General features: G+C 37.1%; 1 pseudogene; it reads right to left on the bottom strand.

Annotated features, from left to right (window-relative positions):
- Positions 1 to 420: 420 nt before the first annotated feature.
- Positions 421 to 16,746, bottom strand: LOC116642731 (annotated as a pseudogene).
- Between the last annotated feature and the right edge of the window lie 4,760 nt (positions 16,747 to 21,506).

Raw genomic sequence — 21,506 nt, 5'->3', positions numbered from 1 at the left:
ATTGCTGTCTTACCCCATCCTGTCCTCTCAACTTCACCGTGGGTTGTTCAGGTGGTGACATTCTCTTAGGGCAGGGAACTCTGAAGGAGAGCCGAGGAGCTTCTAGCCACACATAGCCATCTGTGATCTTGGGGCTCTGGGCTTGACCAAAAGAAACATCATATTACTGCTTGGTTTCAGGCCAGACACTGCCAGGTGCCCACTGCTTGACCTCTATTTAAATGAGGGACTTTAAGACTGGATAGCATGGATCTTTTCAGTTTATTGCATGAAGGAGTTACACTAGTCCCAGTTAAAAGCAGACCCCAAATGGTTACATTATACAAGCTGTGAGGTTTTTAAACTTGTTACAAGGGACAGAAGGAAAATCTTACTCATTGCAAGGAAATCCTCACTTAAGCTTCAGTGAGCCAAAAGCACTTAAAACCCATGCACCTTCAGCTGGTCGTCCTTAGCCAGTCCAGTCTCTACGAGGAACTGGCATATGTTCTGCTCTGGTCGCCCCGTAGCAGAATTACTTCATATTCCGGATGCTCAATTACAGGACCATTGCAGGCAAATTTCTTCTTCTTTTTAAAGATTTTATTTATTTATTTGAGAGAGTGAGAGAGAGCGCGAGCAGTGGGGAGGGGCAGAAGGAGAGGGAGAAGCAGACTCCCTGATGAGCAGGGAGCCTGATGCGGGACTCAATCCCAAGACCCTGGGATCGTGACCTGAGCTGAAGGCAGACGCTTAACCGACTGAGCCACCCAGGTGCCCCCAGCAAATTTCTTCTCAAATACCTTCACTAGTTTCTTTTTATCATAACCATCTGTGATCCCTTGGACAGTAGTAAGGGTCTTCCTGCTGTTACTCTGTTGAATTCTTATATGGCTATAATCCTCAGTGCCAGCAGGAAGCAGATCATCACCCTTACTTGCATCAGCAAGGGCTCGAAAGAGTGGAGTTTCTGGATACCAGGACATACTTTATGATTCCTTTTCCTTGGTAGAAACGGCCTGCAGAAGGCCAGGGCAGGGGTTGGTGGGGATCGGGGGGGGACAGTGTGTCAGGAAGTGAGGGAGCGCAAAGGGGAGGCTGCTGAGTCCTTGGTCATGGCTCAGTCGGTTTTTTATGCCATTTAATTCAGAGGGTTAGGGGGGAGGATATAAATACATAATACAGATAAGACAAAGCACTTAAATTATATTTGGCACAGGGACAGCAATAAAATGGGTTATTTGTTACTATTTCTATTAGATAATAATAAAGAACATGGAATGTGGTGATCACCACCACCAGTCCAGTCCAAGCAATCATATTTGTTGCCTAGACTACTGCTCTTGACTTCTAGTCTTGATTCCCCACCTTCAGCCCTACCTCTGGCCCAAAGCGTATCCTTTTTAAACTGCAAATTTGATTTGTCTGTGTAAGTTTAGATCATACAGTGATTCTCAAGATTGCTATGTTAAAATACAGAAGACTTAACAGGGCTTATATGATCTGGTACCTCCCCACATTTCAGTCCCATTGCAATCATTCTCTTTCATGAACTTCGTGCTTATAGGTAAGAGAGACTAGTGACTAACCCCCCCAAAATCAACAATCTCAGTACTGCTCAGTAGTTCCACGAGCATTTGTTGAATGCCTACTCAAGTTGCAGATGCAAAAAGAGCACAAAGGGGAAAGATCCAGGGATCCTTTCCCATATATGTCAACATTAATAGAAATTTACACAACATCCATTTGTATGGCCCCATCTCTCCATTGCTTCTCAAGCAAACTTCCTGCGCATGTCTGCTTTTACCATATCCTCCTCTTCCAATTGGCCCTCTTCTGGCTTAATTTTGACTTTTTCCTCAACTCCACATCTGAAACTATCCTCACTCAGATTATAAATGACATCTGTGGCAGATTCTGATAGTTGCCTTTCTATTACCCATTTCCGTTTTCTTTTTTACTAAGAGAGAGAGAATGTTTACAACAATAATGAGCCAGCTTAATTTAAAAAACTACATTACCCACCTTCCTTGGCAGCTTTGAAGCTGTAATTGACAGTCTACAGAGGATTTCTGGGAAAGATGTGTTTTGCTGATTAAAAAAAATAATAATAAAAGGGGGCACCTGGGCAGCTCAGGTCATGATCCCAGGGTCCTGGGATAGAACCCCGCATCGGGCTCTCTGCTCCGCGGGAAGCCTGCTTCTCCCTCTCCCACTCCCCCTGCTTGTGTTCCTTCTCTTGCTGTGTCTCTCTCTGTCAAATGAATAAATAAAATCTTAAAAAAAAAAAGTGCTACACTTTTCTCCTGGTTATTTGTTCCTTCCTCCTTTCTACTTGTAATGTAGATGTGAGGCTGGAGATGGACGAGCCATGTTTGTGATCGTAATATGCCCATAAAGATAAAAAGCTGTTTGTATAGAAAAGGAAAAATGAAGACACTTGGGACATTGATGAGGCTGTGAAGCCCCTGCAGGACTCCTGAAACTTTCTCTTTCTGGACTTTGTTACATGAACAACAGGTTTCTGTCATATGCAGCCAAACACAGTCTGTAACTGATACACAATCCCAATACCCAAGTTCAAGCCAATGTATGCTTTTATATTTCTGAAGCATTTTAAGGTATTTGTTGCTGCTGATTATTTTTTTCCCCACTTGAATCCATTTGTACATCTGATTTTTGTGTTACAACTCCTTCCTAGTTCTTTCCTTCCACCTTCTTGTGGCTTTTTCTTCTTTTAGCCTCTACTCTGGGTTCCTCTTCTTCTGACCATCTATTGGAGGTTGACACTTCCCATTTTTCTATAAGGTATCCCTTTACTTTTTATTCTCTGCAATTCTATCTGAAAGATGTCACGTACATCAAGACTTTTACTATAAAATACATGCCCCCAAACTTACAAATCTTTCTGGTCCAGTGCTCTTTTCTCACCTCTAGACTTAAATAACAAATGATCTGCAGAACATTTATACCTGGATATTCCATAGTGACTTCAAACTTAGGACTTCTACGACTGATACTGAAATCTCAAGTTCTTGCCACAATTATGGAAAGAATTACCTTCCTTTTTGTACCCTCATTATACCATGTGATTTTTATTGCAGCATTTACCAGATTTACAGTAACATTTTATTGTAGCATTTACCAGATTTACAGTTTATGGCACACATAAGAAGAAAATGCAAGTCAGCATGGCTTAAACAAAAGGAAATGTATTATCCCTCATAAAGGTTGGGAGCTCCAGAGCTAGTTAATTCAGCAGGTCAATAATGGTATCAAGAACCCTGGTCATTTCAGCCTTTTCTTTCTCCCATCTTCATTGTGTCACCAGATGATTGACATGGGTTCAGGCATCAAATCCAAACATGTACAAGTCTAGAAGAAGAGAATGTCTTTTCCCTTTTTAGAACAAAGAGAATGTTTTCATAGAAGATGCCAAGCAGACTCACCTTCATTATCCAGAATTATAAACCATGTCCTTTTCTAAAGAAATCTTTAGAAAGGAGGATGGGATCACTGTGAATGGCTCAGTGAAGCATATGGCTGAATAGAGCATGGGGGGTTAGCTAAACATAATTGGGTTTGGAGTTAGGCATTGCATTAGTCAGGATTATCCAGAGAAACAGAACAAATAAGATATGTAGATAGATAGATAGATAGATAGATAGATAGATAGATAGATAGATATAGATACAAGAGGATACACATACACACACATACATGTACATGTGTACATGTACATATTATATATAATATACAATATAACATATAAATATATAGTATATATAATAGGATGTATATATAAGAATATATGAAGAGATTTATTATAAAGAATTGGTTCATGTGATTATAGAAGCTGAGAAGTCCCAAGATCTGTAGTTGCCAAAAGGCAGACCCAGAATATCTAATGGTATAGTTCCAGTCTGAATCCAACGGCTTGAGAACCAAGAGAGCCATGGTGAAAGTTCCAGCCTGAAGGCCTGGCAGGCTTGAGACCGAAGAAGAGTCAGTGTTTGAGTCCGAAGGCAGGAAAAGACTGATGCCCCAGTTCAGTGCAGTCAGGCAGAAGGAGTTCCCTCTTACTCAGCCTTTTTATTCTCTTCAGGTCTTCAACAAATCTGGAGAAGCCTACCCACATTAGGAGGGGCAATGTGCTTTACAGAGTCCCGTGATTTCAATGTTGATCGCATCCAGAGACACTCACAGACACACCCAGATTAACATTTGATCAAATATGTGGGCACCGCATTGTCTAGTTAAATGATACATAAAGTTGACCATAAATGATACTAACAGTATCTGCTCCCCATTCTATGCTTCTATTGTGTATTTATGTATTTATATGTTCTCCCTATTGAATTTTGTATTTCTTACGGCTAATTTTTATTTTTGTCTCTCTCACATCTTGTGGTGTTCCCAGACATAGTAGATATTCAGCAAATGTTGAATGAATTAATTTTGGTCTGGAGATCTGAAGAATAATCTGGCCTAAAGAAATTGACTTTGGAAATACATATACCTGTTATCTGAAATAGAACATTAACAAACTCAATTCACAAATAAAACAGTGATTTAGAACTCTAGAATTAAAGTAGTCTTATCATAAAGAATCATAGAAGATGATCTTAACACTGTGTGATATTGGTGAAATGTGAGAAACTACAAAATCTTTCATGGAATAGAGTACATTCTGACTAGTTACTCTGCAATTCCACTGATGGGAAAAATGTAAAAGAAACTTAATTTCAGGATATCAACCAATATGTATTTAGTGAGTACCTATTATTTTTCACTGTTCTATGCAGAATACCATTTGTCCTTATTAAGTGGTCTCTTTCTTCATTAAACTTATTTGTTGGAGTGACAGGATTGAAGCAAAGGTAGAAAGTTGGGTGATGACATCAGTTACTGATACATATTTATCAAAAACTTCTAGGTACAAAACATTGCACTTGGAGCTGTAGAAGTCCTAATAGGATGAGGAGCTGCCTTTGGAGTCAGAAAGCTTGCTTATCACTAGCCCTTTGCCCTTGGTCAAGTTTTTCAACATTTCCAAACCTCAATCTGTCATCTATAAAATGAGGGTAATAATATAGGTTTTATAACATTTTCAACAATTGCCATTTTTATTTACTTTCCATGTATGTGCCAGAACCTCTCCGATGTGCATTTCCAGCACCATGAAGATAGTTCAGAGACATCTCAAACTAAATAGAGGTACAAAAATGAGCTTTTGAGCTGCCTTCACAATTTTATCCCTCCAGTGCCTCCTTACTTCCATACATTTTGCTACTAGATGATAGCATTGAAATATGTCTCTCTAGCACTCTTCATAGTCAATCTATAATCAATACTATACATCCTTATGCTCAAATATATCTGGATCTGGTCTCAGTTGACACTTCTCCATCTTCTCCACCAGAGAATCAGAAAGTAGATTGGCATTTTAGTCTACATAAATATTCTGTCATTTTATTGATGGAAATGCCTTTGTGAGCTCCTACCTAGACTTCTGTAAAATATCCCTTGCCAGATAAGACAGCCTGTCCCTCCACACCACCACCTTCCATCTCCATACTACATAAGTCTTTATTTAATACAGTTTTCCTCTGCTTAATCCCTATGGAAATTTTATTTCACCAAAGGCAAAATTTTAAAGCCCTTGGTGTGTTTTCATTAAGGCAGGCTCTCCTTACCTTCCTGGGCTAGCCATGAGCATTCCAAGCTCCTGTCTGCTCAGACCTTTCACACCTGCTGTTTCCACCACTCCCGTGTGACTGACTCCTCCTATTGTTAAATTTCCCTTTTTCAGATGAGCCTTTTCTCACCAATCCTCTCTCTCTTGCTCTAATTTTACCAGACATTCAGTTTTCCTTGTCTCACCCAACCTTTTAGTCTTTCCTAGCAGTACTTATAATGATAAGAGTTTAAATATTTATTTGGTTATTTAACTATTTCTCCACTGGACCCAGTGTATCAGGGAGACAGACTGTGTTTATTTGTTCACAGCTATATTAGCAATGTTAGGAGAGTGCCTGGCAGAGAGTATTAACACATAATAAATATTCATTAAATAAATGCACTAACATAGAGAAATCAGTGATTTTATTACATATTGGACAAACCAGACTCTCCAGATAATTGTGACTTATAGAAGCCAACCAAGCTCTATCTTGATTGTGCATTGGTGATTCCAAGCATGCCACATAACTGGGAAGGCACACAAACAAATAAAAAAAAAATAATTTATCTGTATTTACCTAAAACAAAAGCTACTGGGAAATAGCCAAGGTAGTTTAGCAAAGATCACACTTCACCAGAAAAATTTAATTTTTACAATTAAAGACTTGAAGTACTGCATTGGAGCCATGCACTCATATTTTTACATGTAACACTTCAAAGTGGAACAATTTATATCTTGGGCAAAGTGCTTAAAGAAGTGTTTCACCATTCCAGTGGAAAGTGATCATTTTACTATGCATTAATAATTACAATAACAAATACAATTCAAATAACAATTATTAGCATATGTGTGATATGTTACAGTTCACATAGCATTTTTATTCCCATTATCTCATTTCCAAGCAGGGTATTTTTCTGATTAAATTTCTTTTTCGAAGAATAATCTATTCTCATTCTGGCACTTAAAGATACACATTCTTGTGTAGATATGTTTGCATGTAAACAAAATACACACACATATATATACACACACTCACAAATACATAAAGTATATACCATAGATCAGTAGCCAGCAGAGTGCTAGGTTGGCATTTTAATCTATATGAATATTGTTTCCTTTTATTGGTAGTTCTTGTCCTCATTAAAAGTTCTTGGACCCTCTCTTCCCATTTCTCTGATATACACAAAAATGTTTCTTTTTTATCTCTGGCAGAATGTTAAACAATGCTTGTACTTACATTTTTGTTTATCAAACATTTTTTATAATGGCAATATATGTATTTAAATTAGTCAGTTGACTAGTCTCACACAAATATTTAAGCACATAAACAAACCATTATTTATGTAAAATGTAATTAATTGGAAACGAGAAGTTTATGCTCTATGCCAGGGGGATACTGATGGACATTAGCCAGTTAATGCACATCAACCATAATTCATAACTGCAAACCGAAAGCACAAAATGGCAATTTCCTCTAGCATTAATCTGAAGAATTTCTTCTCCTAGAGTTTCAACATTACCATAGGCCAATTTGGGATGTTCAAAAGTTTCTATATTGAGTTGGGGGGGTTATGGATTACTCCACTTCGCTAGTAAAGGGGGTAGAGATATTCTCAGAGGGCAGTCTCTGGCTTTTGGGCAATGTGATGATGATAACAGCTCTGAGTTGTCCTCCTTTTGGGAGAGCTGGGGACCCCAAGGCCAGTGGACAGTGGTGTTGCAGTGAATCATTTATTTCAAGACCCAAAGTCCTGGGAGAAGCTTGCTTCAAGTTTCATGATTGGGAGTCTTGTGCTTTTTAAGTGTTTGGGGAAAAAAGTTGAAATTACAATTCTTGACTCTCTTCTCTCATTTACCATGATATGCAGGTGAGGGGGGGATAGTGAACAATGAATTGCACTACTTAGAGATATAGGCTAAGCCGTTTTTTGGGCAGCTGTGTCAATAAAGTACACATATAACATCAGTTTCCTATTACACACGTCATTCGGAGTCATATATTACTCAGTATAATGGGAAAAGGGGAGACCAAAATCTAAAATGAAAAGAGAAATTGAAGTACAACTAGAGCGAGTAGCAGCTGAGCCAACAGCAGCCAGCACAGTGAAACATTTAGTCAGTTCTCCTGGAAAACAAGTGCTTCTGGCATTCATGACCCTCCATGTCATGTCTCAGAAAGCTGACGAGCAGCTGGGGTGCAAGAATATTGGAAGCAAATTTTTCTTGCTATTCTCAGGTAATTGGAAATAAATAGATGACTGCCCCCACACATCGCCCTGCAGATTGTGATTTAGTTCAAGAGTTTTGAAGGTGAATGTTTCTGTCTGTTTGCACTGACTTTGATGTGGATTTTTCAAAGTGGGTGTGATAGGACAGTCATCGTGAAGGTATGTCATGGGTGCAAAAATGAGTGTTTCCTGAGGCTCAGATTGTGGTGGGGGGGAGGGTCATCTTTCCATCCTTCCACTTCTCTCTAAACCCGCATCTAATCACACTTCTGCTCAGTTGTCGTCAGAGGCTAACACTGGTTCCAAGACGCCTGTTCAGTCAGCCCTGGAACCAAGACCCCAAGCATGGCAAGCATTCATTCTGCTTTACTCAATAGGTTAACAAATCGTTGCAATTACTTATTTATTTTCTAAGTATAAACAGAATCCAATTTTTATTGCTCTGAGAAGGGCCAGCTAAGAAAAGCATCTTACTACAGAGAAGGATTTATTCTTGATGCACACGCAAAATATGCACAGAAGATACTCATTTTGAGGGATGCTAAACTTTAAGTTTATAAAAGGGTGTGCAAGAGATGGTGCTAGTCAGGGAATATTTTGCCAGATCTGTCACATAAATTTGGAAAGAGCTCATCTTCCATTGTTTGTGAAAACTTCAATTTTTATAATTAGATTAAGAAACGTCCTAATAAATTCTTATTTTCTAAAGGATTTTTCTTATAAAATTTAATTTTTATTACACTTTGAGGTTTCAGTGTTTCTTAACACATTAATGTCACTATGTCATATGTGTTTTCTCTTGTTTTATATTTGTGTATTTTCAATCTGTTTTTTTTTTTCATTTGTAACTTTAGTATTTCTTTTTATCAGGCAATATTTATTAGCACCCAAACATCAATGACAAGGGATTATAATTTCCATTTATTCCAACACTCTCCTGTCCACCCTCCAAAATTAGTATTGTCATAGATTACATGAAGTTTAATGAGTTTATATGAAATAATGTTAAGGATTTTACAGTATGCCATTAGAAAATATTCTTATGCCTCTGTCTTGGTTTTTTAACTTTATCAATAATTATTGAGACCCCATACCATGAAACAGAGGGAAATAAACCATTCTTTTCATTCTCACAGTTCTTTTTTTCTTACTTCATCTAAAACTTTAGTTATATATATACATATATATATGTTTTTTATAAATATTTGAGTCATTATACTTATAACTTTCAATAATGTACCCATATTACTTAGTTATAAGATTTTAAAAAATGTCTATTGACTGCCACTTATGAAAAATGACACAGGAGTCAACCTACTTACACAAAATCTGACCATTTCACACTCTCTTTCTTCATGAGTTATACTTCAATTTTACATTGCCATCAATTATATTATGTAAGATATATTTTTCTGTAAGCCAGGGACAGATTTGGGTTTGATAGGTCCCAGAGCTTGAACAATTTCGCTCTTTTTAATTAAAATATTATAAAACTATAATTGGAAAAGTAGATTAAAGAAAACTATTTCTATTTCTATTATTTCTTTCTCTTTCTGTTCTTTCTTTTGACTGAGAAATCACAACAAAGTAGAAATGTAAAAAAAAAAAATAAAGGCTTCCCCAGATCTAGGGACATTGCATATTTTTATTAACAGTCAGATACACCTTTTATAATACATTTGTTCCCTTTTTTTTTTGGTTGCATACTTTGATCACCTCTTCATGTGACATTGATTTTATAGTATTTTCTATAATATCAACAAAAATATAATTCGGTCTCTTTTCTAGAATGGTCAATTGATTTTTTTATAGCTAGAAAAGTTTCTGGCAGCTTCATAATTTGTTTTTGGTAATGGTATGCAAATTTATATTATACTTATAAAATTTAGGATACTCTTTATCGGGTTATCTTTCATAATAAGCTGTATACGATTTCAGAGCATTTACATTTTCTTGCACTATGATTAAGCACTCTTAAATAATAAAGTCACTTATTAATCCATGTTTTGTTTGTGTTTTATTTGCTGCACCGGTGGCCATTTTCCACACAATTTCACCTGGAGCCCTCAGAGATCAGGGCAAGATATGTCACTAAGACACAATCCAGCATCTGAGTTCCCACACAAACAGGTTTACTGATTTGGCATTGATACAGATTAATGCTCTACATGACAAGATTTCTCTTTTACACAATTCCCATCAAAAATGTTAAAAATAGGGGCGCCTGGGTGGCTCAGTCGTTAAGCATCTGCCTTCAGCTCAGGTCATGATCCCAGCGTCCTGGGATCAAGCCCCATGTCCAGCTCCCTGCTCAGCGGGGAGCCTGCTTCTCCCTCTCCCACTCCCCCTGCTTATGTTCCCTCTCTCGCTGTGTCTCTCTCTGTCAAATAAATAAATTCTTTTAAAAAATGTTAAAAATGAATATAGTACATTTATAATTGTATATGCTCTATGAGAAAACATGCAGTTTTTGAGTAGGTGATGGCGACAAAATGTTTGATGATTGAAAAGATTTTTCAGGAACTAGGCCCAGCTCCATCTTTTTCAAACTTTGTTCTCTTTTGCTACTCACAGGCTTCTGGGTGCTTAGGCATTTACATTGGACAAAAGACCTTTAATTTTACAACACTAGAACTTGACACCAGTAACACTGAGTGGTGGGAGTTAGTTCTACCATAGTCCATGGAAATGACAGTGAATCACATGAATATATCACATTAAACTCCAACTAAAAAATATTCGCAAATCAATTTTCCTTTAGCTGGTTCCAAAAGATGCCAGTGGCTTTTCCAATGGAAGGGGAAAGATACTAGAAGCAGTGACCGAAGTTCTGCCTATTGTAGCTAAAATATCTTTTGTTTGCAAAATTTAAAAGCTGTGACCACATGTGAATACAAGACTTGAAAGCCCTGACCCCAAAATCCATTCACCTGGCCTTGGAAAGTGTATGAGCAAATGAAGCGTCCTGAATCAGGTGCTCATTGTCTTCAGGTTGTTGTTCCCATGTTCATGTTACTTTTAAATGGATTCTGTGTTCACCCTCTATCCTTTTACATGTTTTTCTGTTTACTTCTTGGTTGGATAAACATTTATTTTTTAGTTGTTCTTTAATAAGACTTAATTGACTAAACTGTTTAAAGTTTGAAAATATCTATCAGCTGACTGAACCTATATGATCGTTCTGGCTGAATAAGAAATCATAAACAATGTATTTTCTGAAAAGAAAATATAGATAACACTGTCTCTAACTTTGAATGTATCTGAGGAGACGTTTGCAGCCAGTCTACTTTTCTGCCTTTATAGATGACTTGATTTTTAAAATTTTTTGGCTTATATCCCCTTAGGTTTCTTTACCATTGAAGTCCAGTAATATTACCAAGATATATATCCAGGGTGATACATACCAGGTTTCCCTGGGATATATTTTTCCTTTTCAACTTGCATATTTTAGTCTTTACTTTTCTTCTGAAAATTTTCTTGAATTATGTCTTTCTTTTTTTTCATTCATTGGTTGCCCTTCTACCAGGACACCAATTATGTATATAGTCTTTTACTTCACCTATATTCATATCTAGCTTTATATCCTTTTAACTCTATTTTTTTAATTTAATTTAATTTTAATCTCCCTTTCTGGCTTATTTTCATGTCCTTGGCTGCGTCTTCAATAGTAGTCATTCTCCTGTGTTGTAGCTTCTAATATATTCTTAATTTTATTTTTTCCCATACCTTTCTAAGTTTTTAAATCTATTTATATTGTCTTAATATTTTGTCCTTAAAACCATTTATATCTTCTTCAAGAGTTTGTTTCATAGCGGGTGTTTGTTTTGTTAAAAAATCTTCAATTTTTTTCAAAACATGTCTTCACAAATTTATCTGCTCTGGGGAAATGTTTTAATTCTTGTTCTCATCTGTTTTCAGTGGATTGAATACCTGTCCTTTGTAGAAGTCATGTAAATACGAACAAATCTGAGTGTGAAGGTCATTCTTCCTTGGCCAGGTGTCTGGTGAGGGAACAGTGAGCCTCTGAGCCGTGTCTGTCTGTGCACCTGTGTCTGACTGCTTGTGTAAGAGAAGATGAGCCTGATAGAGACAGAGAGGGGCAGAAAGAGAGAGTTCGTTTACCACTTTTCTTCAATAACCAAGTGTCGCAGCTGGGAGGGTCCTCATAAAACCTTGCTGTAAAGACAGCAACAATTTTCAAGAATATCATATTGGTACACTGTGTCGTTCTTCCTCAGCTATTCCACAGTGCCAAGTGGGGCCCCAAGAATCTTTAGCAATCAGCCTGTGTACTCCCAAACCCCTTATTTCAAAGACAGAGCTGTTCTTCCAGTCACTGCATTGTACCATTTCTGGAAAGAATGCTCTGTTCTTCAGTTCTTTGGGATACACAGTTATAAGTATCCTCTCATAGCATCTTGCCCCACCCCAGTCCAGGCAGCACAAGGCTTATGGTAGCCATTTCTCATACACTGATTTGGATTTATAGGTCACTCTTAGATTCATTACACAGATGCTCATTTTTCCTGTGGTTTTCATTTGTTTTGAGAAGGTAGAAGGGAAGGGAGCAGATAACGTTCTTACTCTTCCAAAATAAAGACAGAATTCTAAATGGAATATTTTTGGAAACAGCCAGAAGACTGCTCTGGATCAAAATTCATAGAGAAACCTATGTTCTCTTTCATTCATTTTTATCCAAGAGCATAGAGATAATCACTTGATCATCTCATTCATTTTGCAATAGCTAATGAGAAAATATTACAGTGTTTTCAGGTTCTATTTTTTCCTTTTAAAAATATTACTGTATGTCTAAAGTAACCTAGAATGTCTATTTCTCTCATACTCTTTTGTTTTTGTCTACAGATTCTTAACTTTCATCATTAATATCTTTTCAAAGAAACCAAGAAATGACTTCATTTTGTACATGGAGAAAGGTAAGTTCCATTTTAGTCAAATGTGAAAAAGCACCTTTTTTTCAGTTTAAAATAATAGTAATAAGTTAAGAAACCTCAGAACTGTTACACTGGATTTAAATTCAATGATGTCTTCTGAACATAAGCAATGGAGACTTCAAGAAGCATTTGTGAGAAAACTCGGATACTCACTTTGGAAATAAGTGGTTAGATGTGTGGTTTAAGAAATTTAGTTTATATTTATTAAGCAATTACATATGAAAGGTAACTAGAATAGTGTCTAATTTAGAGTATTTGATCAAGACAAGTTAGTTCCTTTCCCTACTCAGTGAAGCTTGGGCTAGCCTTTGCCCTTGGTGGAAAAAAAATGAAGAATGCCAGAATTGGGTGATACCATCCTAGAATATATGATCAGACTTCAATGTGATTAAAGAATTCTGCAATACCAGTAAGAACAGTGAGTGCAGAAGAATGTTTCCTGTTTCTTCTTACTTAGTACTTCAGTAATCTGCTGTGAACCTCTGAGCTCTCACTCCTGTATGCCAATTGCCAATTCACAGGCAATTGATGCTAAGAAGACCTGACAGCACAGAGCAGAAAGGCACCAAAATAATCCTATGCCCCTGAGTGGCCCTGTGGACATAGACACTATAAGATGTAGAAATGAGGCCATAGAGCAAGAAGGCATCATTTCAGGGTCCCTGGGGCCTGTAGGAGTCAAAACAACTGTCAGAATAAAAGGTCTTTCTCTATTGGCTTGCGTGTGATGCCATGGCAATTTTGATTGTAATTTTATGCCATTCCTAAGTCCGTATTGCAAAGAAAATAATATTTAACTACCTTCTCCTAATATATGTGATCTTTTTTATCTGAGATCCTCCTTTTCTTCCACTACAACACTCACCTTTAGAGAAGTTACATACGGTGTTACAATTATTTTTGTGGATTTGTTTTACTAAAGGTTGAGACTGGATGAGTAGAACCAGTAGATGGGAGAAGAAATACAAATCCCTCTAACACCAGATGACATTAACTGGGCTTAAGGCCAATATCTGAAAATATCTTCCATGTGGGGGTGTCCATTAAGGAAACGTATGTGACAATGGACAAACACTTGGACACATATCCTCTACCTGTTAAGTATCTGCACTAGTGCCAGGTCATGATAAAAAGACAAAAGTTTTAAAAATTAAAAAAATTTAAGGTCATAACTCTTTTCTTCAGTGAGTTTTCAAACAATCAGGAGAGTCTAGATTAAGTATACAAAATGATTACAAACAATATTGGGTAACTACTTCTCAGAATTATTCTGATTCTCAACCATACAGATAAAAATGAAATTACTATTGATGTGAGCTTGACATACACGCTGCATTTGCCTATTTTTTTTACAGTTTTAATGACCATTGTTATATAATCAGAGAACCCAAGATTTCTAAAGGGTCCAGGAATGTGGACCCAATAACCACAGTAACCTAAGATTATGGAAACATTCTTTGAAGAACAATCAGTCATTTAGATATCACAAATCTCTGCTTACATGAATCTGATGACTTGTTTGAAAAGTTTAAACAAATGACCTGTTATATAAATAGGTTTTAGTCTTGTCAGTCCAGCCAGTCCAGTGCCTATTATTACCTAAATAATTTCTTAATGTTCTCCTGTGTTCTTCAGTTAATTTAACATGTTATAGATATTCTTGCAGTTGATATATTAGGCATCTGCTCATCAGCCCACAAAATGGTATGGATTTAAACTTGAAAGTGTGTGAAGAATAGGTCCTCAGTGACACCATTGTAGTGTACCCCCAACACTTGCTGGGTGGTCTGTTAAATGAGCAAGTGGCTTTTTAGTTGAAAAATCTATTCCTGACCTAACGAGATGCATACAACCAGGTAAAAATGCCCTTTCAGATTACATAGATTCTAATTCAGTGAGTTAAGTGGGTTAGAGACATAAGCAAAGCGTGCCATCATGTGCTTTCTGCATTTCATGGGGGTGGAGGAGGGAAAGGAGGCAGGAATGGTGCAAATTGAGTTCTATTTCTAACTAATTATAATACAAACTGGGTTGTATCACCCTTGATTTTATAAATACTTTGAAATAAAGTGTAGTGATTGCATAATAGCCCCTCAAATGGGTGGTTGATTAGTTCAGTCAGTTTTACATGCAGTTTTGCTATTATTTTCTACTAGAATGGAAGAAACTGAACAAAACCGTCACCATCATGGTGATGCTTGGCAGATGGGAACCAAGGATCAGTCCCACTTGTAATATGCAAAATCTGAAGAAAGTGATGATTAATTCTTTCATCTGATCCCTGATTCTCACGTCAGTATCATTTTAGAACCGTATTTCCTCAATTCTTACAAGTCTGACCTATAGGGAACTTGATGATCCTACCTGTCCCTCCTCACATGAGTCATTGTGTCATCGGATTCCTTTATCTTTTATCACACAGGCTATTTTGGATGTTCCAACATATTTGTTCTGGGAATTTTCTTTTAAATGCAATTTATTATTTTTCTTGAACTTTAGTGTTTCTAGAAAATGGTCTCCTCTCATTCCAACACACACACCCAAAATTCTCTTCCTCAGTAAAAGCCTTTAAGGTTCATGTCGTTAGTGTATGTTGCTTGCTTCTGGTGAACAAGGGACAGAGAAAGTAGTGACTAATATCAGAATCATGAGTGAAGATATGTTTTATTCATAAACTTTGTACCTCCAGTGAAATTAAAAGCAAAGTAAAGGGTCGAAGCTGTGAACCCTTTTTCCTAGAGCCTGTAAACCAATAAAGCCTTTATATTAGCTATCGATATCTATCTCTGAGTTGCCTTAATAACATCTTATTCCCTGTTTTCACCAGCCATCAATAATATTTCTGCCTGCCCGCTCAGGCCCCTATCTCTGCGTGCAATTGCATTATAAGGGTCCATAAGCCCAATTTGCTTCACGTTCTTATTTTTGGAAAAGGCTGGCTGGCTTTTGTAATGAGAGCAGCTGCCAAGAAGGCTTGACAGAATTTGTGGCCCATCTGGCTTATAATCTTCACTCAATATCGCAGAGGCCTAAACTCTGAGACCTGCTGATAAGCCCAGGCGTCCAGGCAAGCGATGGCAGCCTTCTCTGTGATTTCTCATTAAGGGCAGGGACATCTCTCTGGGAATCTCTCATATCCTGGATATCACATAATTCCTTTTTTCATTTTCTAATAAGTACAAGAGAGTTGTATTTTTTTTTTACACTATAGTATCTTTGTGTACCCAGATATGAGTGAACAGTCATTTGGAAAATTTTGACATTTGAGTTTGAGTTTCCTAAAATATTTGTTGTTATTCCAAAAAAAAAAAAAATCCACTAAACAAAATGCCATTAAATAGATCAGAATATATTAAATAACCGTGTATACATTTTAGTATTTACAGGTGATTCTTTTTTCCACTATATATTTGTATACATTTTCTATCACACTGGTATGTCGTGTGGCACCAGTAGTTTTATGGCAAATGGGAAGAAAATCAATAACATAGCCACTGACTTACCCAGCATTGATTAGCCTGTTTTCTTGGTGATTGAACAAAAGGAGAGAAAGATAAAGAGGAGGCTGTTGAGGGTGGGGGAGTGAATGGGAGTTGTACTGAAAGCATCCTCCTCTTGCCTATGGAAGATGAATTTTAGAAATAATGTATAATAATGTACTATATAATAATAATCCTGCCTATCCTGCATATTTTGTTCTGATCTCTCATATTGTGTTTATTATCCTTTGTGATACATTGCTAAGTTTGACAGAAGAAGAAGGTGATATACCCGCTGTCCCTAGAAGTTTGCAACTAGTGGGTCTGAGTTGATCAACTTCTATGCTACGGTTGGGGAAATTGTAATCTCCTCCAGTAGGGCTGCAGAAAGGGATTCTGTCCTGTTGTGGATCTGCATCTACCATTGCGGTTCAGTTTGGAAGATTGGCAAGGCTTTATTTACTATGCTATTTATCTTCTCTCCCTTTGCAGAAATTGCTTTTCTATATTTCCTATATTTTACAAGTATTTTTGATAAACTGGAGATGGTAGTGACAATATTCTGAACAAAAAAGCTCCCATGAGAAGAATCTGAATAATAACTCATCAAAACAAAATCTGGGCAAGGAGTAGGACTGGTTGCTTATAGGACAGAAGACTGGATCATTCCTAGAGTCAAGACATATCAGTCAATTTTTTTCTTATCAATTATTCAACAAACATTGATTAAGCACAAACTCTGCGTCAGGTGTTATAAATGCCCAGAAGGAATGCAGATTTGCATAAGATAGGAAAACAACCACCTGCTTTGCCACAATGAAAGAAAAAGGCGAATGGAAGCTTAGAAGCTCTGGTGAAATGGGAAACTACCCTTAACAAATGCTGATGGGAACACATAAAACAAAACAAAACAAAAACTCTGAAAAGTGTATGCAAGACATTCAAATTGAGAGTGGCTGTGTGTCCAGTCAACAAATTGTGTCCTGAGACCACATGTGGACCTATGTATGTCAAAGAGGATCTGAGGACACCAAATGCAGAAAGGATGACTCACATCCTAAGTCACAGGCAGAAACAACTTCAAGGAAGGACTAAGGATTCTGTCATCCTAGCCCTGGAACCAACTCACGTGTAGCAGCTCATTAACTTAGTACAAATGGAACTGGAGAAAACTTGACTGCTGAGTGGCAGAGCTCACAGGGGCTTTAATTAGGTATTAGTGGAACTGAAAGCCAGAAATCTTTGCCTTTGAGAACCAGTTTCTACACTTCCTAGTTTTATTTCACTCTCCCTTTTAAATTACTCAGTAAAAGTAACTTCTAAAATATTATTAATAAGTCTTAGCTGAACTAAAAAGGAATGTTATTCAATGTTATGTTAGGGAGAACCAGTTGAAGCTGTTATGGTTGCTGACATCATTCGTAGGTTAGTCTCTCACCTTTTACACCAACATCCATATTCTCAAAAGCCTGGTTCAGATGTCATTAATTCCTGGTGTTCCAAACCATCAAGTGCTCCTCTGTTTCTCTGAATAGTAACAGCTTATTTTGTTGGAATCGTTCATTTTCCTGTCCCTTGAAAATAAGCTATTATTTAAAATTTTCTATCATTTGAAAAATACATTATTAGATTTCTTTCCTCCATGTATCCTCTTTATATTCTCAATTAGACCATTATCTATAGTTAGTAACTCAGTATTTTGCACTTAGTAGGTATGCTGGAAGCCACTATCAAGCCATCGGTTAATTCACTGATTATTTTAACAAATGCATAGTATTCAATTTTTAAAGCTTTAAACCTAATAATTGAAGTGTCCAACTACAAACAGTCCTGAATCCAGTATTGTAAAAGAACAGCGTTCTAATAATAACCACCTGCAAAGTTACTAAATGTAATTAGAATGACTCTGACATTTTACTAAGGAGGCTGTGTAAATAGTACGTATATGGAAACATCCTTCTATATGTAGCACAGTTTGTATCAGGCTCATATATATTCCACCCTGATTTCTGATGTGGACATGAATGAATGGAAACTTTTGAACAAAGTAAATATGAAGATCCTGAATGAAGGAATATGTGAGAGAATGTCTCCTCCTCTGTGTGTGTATGAGTAAAATCCAGTAGCATTTGGCTGCTCAACCTCATGCTCAAGCATTAATTTCACACTTTATTTCCCAGAAATTGAAGATAGTTAATTGACTTTTTACAACTGGTATTGGAACTTTTTTCTACTTCATGCCTTATGGGATGGGAAAACTGTGCTGTTAGTGGGGCTCAATGGCTTGTTCAAGAAGAAGTGACAACTCGGTAAATAGAAGACCCACATTAGATTCTGTGCTTTATAATGCCCTGTTTTCATTTCTGTAGAGACTTATTGCAGTTGAAAGGACTTCAATAAAGATCACAATTTAGGTCTTTTTCTTCAGGGATGTAAATTTTATTAAATTCACAAAAATGTTGGAACTAGAAAGGGCTTTAGAAAGTGAAATTCAGAGAAATCATCTGTTCGTGTAATAAAAATCATCAAATTGGAATTCAAGAAAAATTCTCATGATCTTTAACCTTTTTCAAGATAAAACATAGAAAAGAAAGAGGGAAAAAAGGGTCAAAGTAGAGATCTATTCTGATACTCACCATTTGCCTACTGTGTGCCAGGCCCCACATTAGCCACTTCCATGTTTTGTAGATTATTTTATTCTTATCTTCTAGCTACAAGTTAAGTCCTAGGGTTGCCATTATTCAAATGAGGAAATTATTAGGGCTATGCATATTGCAAGTAGGACCCAGCATGACTGATGTAGAAAGCCGTAAGCCAGCCTCCACTTATCCAATTATTCTGAAAAGATTTCCTAAATAGAGTAAACTTTAGGAACTTACTGAATGAAATAAAAGAAGAATTTTTCAGGCAAGTATTGTGAGAGTTTCAGAAACAAGTTGTATTTTGACAAAACACTTAAAGCATGATGCGTATCATAAGGAATTTTTTTTTAACAAATATTCTAGCTCTCCTTTCCCTCTAGGCATATGTCAATTTACAATGACCCATGCCACTGAAGACAAGAGAGGCCATGGGACTTGCTTCTCCCCATTAAATACAATCACCTAAAGCACATCTAGGCAGAAGCTCTCAGAGGTGGTATACCTTGCCACCTCCCTTTTTCCTGCCTTGGCCATGGAGAAGTTCTGTGCTGTGAAGGAGCCTCTGTCAGCTTAGGTCTTTGAGTGACTATAAGTCGAGCTTAGCTTGTCCTGACTCATCTGATGAACATTCAAAAACCTGCCTTGATGGAGCAGGCTTTCCTAGTTGAAATAATGTAAATATAAAGAGCACAATTTGGGTTCTAGAGAGTTTTGGCTTTTAATACCTGTTTCTGCCATTTATTGGCTGGGTGACTGTGGAAAATTGGTTCCCTATCAGTTTCCTCACCTACAATGTGGTCACAATGACCTCTATTTCACAGGATTATCCTAAATTAAATGTGGTGATGTTGATTAATTGTTCAGTCGAGTGCCTGTCACATGCCACTGAAAGTTTAGAAGTATCAGCAGTAGCAACATCATCAGCGTCATCCAGAGTGAAAAGTAATATTCTTTCCCACCATATTTTCATAAGGGGCTTTGAAACAAAGGAGAAAAACTTGTGTGAAGCGGAGACTAAGGGGGATCCATAATAATAGCCTCAGAATGAAAGGACAAGAAGGGTGACATGTGAGGGCAACAGACTCCATGTGCAGGACTCAGCAAATGAGGGCTGAACCAGAGGCTCAGCTGAGGCCAGAACAGGAGGTGGTGACCACTTTCAGAAAAACATGTGAAGTCCACTAGATATTATTTAAAGTACTATCATCTTGGGAGAAGGAAGGAAGGAAGGAAAGGAAAAGGGAAAGGGAAAGGAAAGGAAAGGAAGAAGGAAGGAAGGAAAGAAAGGAAAGGAAAGGTTGGTTTCCCTTAGGAAGATGAACTATAAATAAAATGCCCATGCATTCCTTTGTCTTTTCTTCCTAAGCAGTTTCAGAGTTTTGGGAATGACTTGAAGCTGCTTAAGTTGGATTGAGCTGAAGACACGGACATCTGGATATGAATCCTTGTTTGACTTTATGAAACACTCATGGAGGAAGATGTTACTAAAACAGAAAACAATAACAGCAATATCATCAGGGAACAAGTGCCCTGCAATTGAATGTCAGAGGTTTTTTCAGAGTTCTCAGCAGGGAACCTCCCACCAACCAAGCATAGCCTGAAATCACTTCCCAGGAGAGTGGCTCTTAGAACCTGGATGTACTCTGAACAGGTGTTCCAGCAAGTGCTGCCAACTGTATTCTTCAAGTCAGGAGAAAGCCTCTGCAATTATCCTGAAACCTTCCAAAATAAGGCATTTGATTGGGAGCTGGAAGAAGAACAGCATATACAGAGAAAGAGAAAAAAATCCCAGCTTTCATAAACTAATAGACTACATGTACATGTATTCATGTTCTCCATGTAATTATGATTTATTACCATCATTGTACTCCCTATTGTTTTTATAAAATTTCCCCCATTTTTTAGGTTCTTACCAATGAACCTATAGCATAGAATAATTAAATGTCAGGTTAAATTCTTGAAAGGAACGTATCTCTACAGCTGTAGAATTATTTAATCCAGTAAACAACCGATCTCCTAAAGCAAACTCCATATTTTATTATAAACCACTAAATGTAACCTCTTCCTATAGATGGAATAATATGAGCCAGTCAGAAAGGTTTGGTCACTTCCAATTGAATTACATAGAGAGGTGGTAGGAACAAACAGGACGTGACTTACCAAGAGGACTTTTATTCTATCTCCTAAACTTATGTCTCATAGAGATCACTGAACTGTCCTAAGAATCCATGTCTTCATCTGTAAAAAACAAAAACAAAACAAGAAAAGGACCTATTGTACCTAAATTACACTTTGGTTAAAAGAATCAAGTAGAATGATGTACAAGAAAGCTTTTAAAAGCTCTAAAACACTATTATTATCACTATAGTCCGTTTTGAAATAAATGCAACCACGTTGAACCTGCATCAGCCCTATACTGCATTTGCTCCCTACTCCCTCCTACATGTATAGTCTGTAGCATACAATTACCAATGTCTTCCAGCGTAATTCTGTAAAAATACCTGCTGCATAAGGCAAGGGTGAATTGCACTGTGTTTTGTTCC

The sequence above is a fragment of the Phoca vitulina genome, unplaced genomic scaffold, assembly GCF_004348235.1.
Source record: "Phoca vitulina isolate PV1807 unplaced genomic scaffold, GSC_HSeal_1.0 scaffold24, whole genome shotgun sequence".
Lineage (NCBI taxonomy): Eukaryota > Metazoa > Chordata > Mammalia > Carnivora > Phocidae > Phoca > Phoca vitulina.
This window is presented reverse-complemented; position numbering and strand designations above follow the sequence as displayed.